General features: G+C 44.0%; 1 protein-coding gene across 4 annotated transcripts in view; it reads left to right on the top strand.

Moving 5' to 3' along the window:
* The window catches only part of ZMYND11 (zinc finger MYND-type containing 11), a 106721-nt gene that overhangs the window by 298 nt on the left and 103593 nt on the right, over window positions 1-2830 (top strand). The gene's annotated exons all lie outside the window — the stretch shown is intronic.

Raw genomic sequence — 2830 nt, 5'->3', positions numbered from 1 at the left:
TTCTCCGCTCTCCTCCTCCGGCTCCGCTCGCTGCGGGCGAGGGGCGTGCGGGGAGCCGGGCTGCCAGCGGGCCGGGGCCCTCCCGCGCCCTCCGGGAGCAGCTCACTCGCTCCCCTCGGCCAGAAAGGGCCCTCCCGGAGTCCCGCCGGACTCGGCGGTCGGATTTCGGGAGAATATGAACTGCTGAGGGGCTTGCTTTTGGTGGTTTGGGCGGGGGTGTGTGTGTGTGTGTGGGTGTGTGTGTGTGCGTGTGTCCCCGAAACCGTGTCTCCAAATAACTCCCCTCGGGTCACTTCGTGGGGTGTTATCCTTCCTCCCCTACCTCAGGGGCTGTCCAGAGGCCTATCTGTGTCCTCTCCCTTTCTTTTACGGGGAAAGGATGCAAGTGTAGGTGTGGGATTTCCTTCGGTAAGAATGATGGGGAGCTTCGGCGTGATTTCCTGATCTTCCATGTGTTTCGGAGAACAGCCCCCCGTGTAAAATGCTGGTGTTAAGGGCTTGGGAAACTTTGTGTGGCTTTGAGGGCTTATCCTGAAAACAGCAGACCTTGGGAATTTGTTTTTTGTCTCCTGCGAACATGGTCAACAGAACTTTACAAAGGCTAAAGCTCTGGTGGCCTGAGAAGAGGAAGAGAGGTGAAAAACTAATTTGGTGTTGGTTGGTTTTAGAATTGTACAGTTTGACATTTCAACACCCTGGAATCATCAGCCATAGTCTCCGTATTGTAGGAGTAATACTATTTGGTGTAGTTTTAAGAAGATCTTACTGCAGTGGAAAGGACCAGAAGTAGAAAATGCTTTCTTGTTTTAGATATAATGCTGATTTTTTTTTTCACTTCTGTTGCCATTCTTTGTAGGAAATTGCTTAATTCTTTAGAGGTGATCACTGAGACAGGTGTTTGGAGGGGTGAAGAATGGGAGTAGAAATGCCAGTTTGTGGTTCTGGTTGCAGTCCCTTGGGTTTTTCTAGTCCCTCATCCTTCAGCGTGAAGGACTTGGCATCTCTCCACATTTTAAAATCCTTTTTTTATTTTGTTATCAGCCATTCTGACCATGCTACAGAAAGTCTAGGGAAGTAGACCATTTGCTGACTGCTGTTTTGTATAAAAGTGAAAGTACGCACAAAATAATTCCCAGCATGGATTTATATTTAATGTCAGCTTTTCCATGCTTAAACCCTCTCTGCTTTGACCAGATATTTGTATGGGGAAGGGAGTGGTTCATGGGCTTGCAAGTACAGTAGAGAGCACTTTATCTTCCTGATGATGAGTTTGGTTTTAACGAAAAAAAGTTACTGTGTTGATGACTCCTTGTTGATTGTGCTATGGATGGTGGTGGTCTCTGCTGTCAAGAAGAGGCATCTGCAACTGATACTTGGTATCAAGTTCAATACCAAAGAACTGAGTGAGAAAAATGACTCTTGCGTTCCATCTCATGAGCTGGATAGTGTGATGGAAGTTACCTAGTAATGAAGTCAGCTATGCAAGGGGAATTTTGAATGTATGGATGTTGCGTGGGGGTATTATTAAGACATTAGTGGTGTGCTAGAATATGCTTTTCCACAGTTTAGAGCTTTGTAGCACTAATTTAACAGGGAAGTGCCCTCCATACCAGTTAAACTGATGTTTGGTTTGGGTTTTTTATCCTAAGCAAGCACTTACAACTATTATTTGAAAATATAAATGTAAAAAGATGGAGTTTCTTCACCATGAACTAAAATTCTTAGTAGGTTGTCTTAGTCCTTGTATTGTAAGGCAGAGCAATACTTCTTTTCATGAAAAATTAAACACTACAGAAGTAACAAGAATTTCATTACTGTAATTGTTATGCATGCAATATGTGACTACTAGATCATTTGCTGTAATCTGGTGCTGTGTGTCCATGCTTATGGTAGTAGGTGGTCTGTATGCAGCTAGTGTTCAGGTTGCCTGGGGGTCCTTCCTGCCCATGTAGCAGAGAGTAAAAGGCACTGTTTAGGAAGGACTTGAGGCTTCTGCAGGGGAAGAGTCTGGATCATCTTTTCAGCCTAACATCATCTCAAGAGCAAATGAGATGGTGAAAGGCTGTGAAGTGTGCTCGGCATTTCCACCTTTTGCCTGGGTGCTGTTAGTGACATGGTGCTCCTGGAGAAGAAAACAATGTGGATGGACAATTGATTTGTCCTGAAACTCACCTTGAAGTGACTTAGGCTACATCTGGATTGTTGTGCATTTCTACCAGTGAACCACAGCTTGGGGACCACTGAACTGTGCTAATCTCTAAATTAGGATCAAATACTTCAAAAAGAGATACATAAAAGACAAAATTTGAAAATGTTTTCTTAATTCTAGGCATCTAAACCTCTCCATAAATGTCCGCATTGTCTAGTTTGTTAGAAAATTGTCTCATTTCACACAATTTGAGAATCAGGGGAAATTTTGGAATTTGGAGACTTATTTTGGAACTGAGTACTCAACTTCAGTCAACTAAAGCTCACAAATTTTGAACATACCTGTAACTAATTTTCATAGTTACTGCCTTCTGCAGTCTTTCAGAGCACTTAGCTCTGGAAGTGTGACAGGACTTAGGCAGTGAATCTGTCCAGCGTAGAAGTTGTGGTTTGAGCCCAGAGAGCAACTGAGCTCCAGGCAGCTGTTCACTCACTCCTTTTACCCCAGTGAACTAGAATCAAGATAAGGACAGGTAGTGGTGCCTCACCCATTACAATCAGGGGCAAAAGACAGACTCCTTAGGGAAAGAAGAAGAGCATCACTTACTAACAAAACCAACACTTAACAGGTAGAGTGGGACAGTGAGAAGTGTTAGCACATATAAAAACCACTTTTATCCCC

This window comes from Athene cunicularia, assembly GCF_003259725.1.
Source record: "Athene cunicularia isolate RWA chromosome 2 unlocalized genomic scaffold, athCun1 chr2_part1, whole genome shotgun sequence".
Lineage (NCBI taxonomy): Eukaryota > Metazoa > Chordata > Aves > Strigiformes > Strigidae > Athene > Athene cunicularia.
This window is presented reverse-complemented; position numbering and strand designations above follow the sequence as displayed.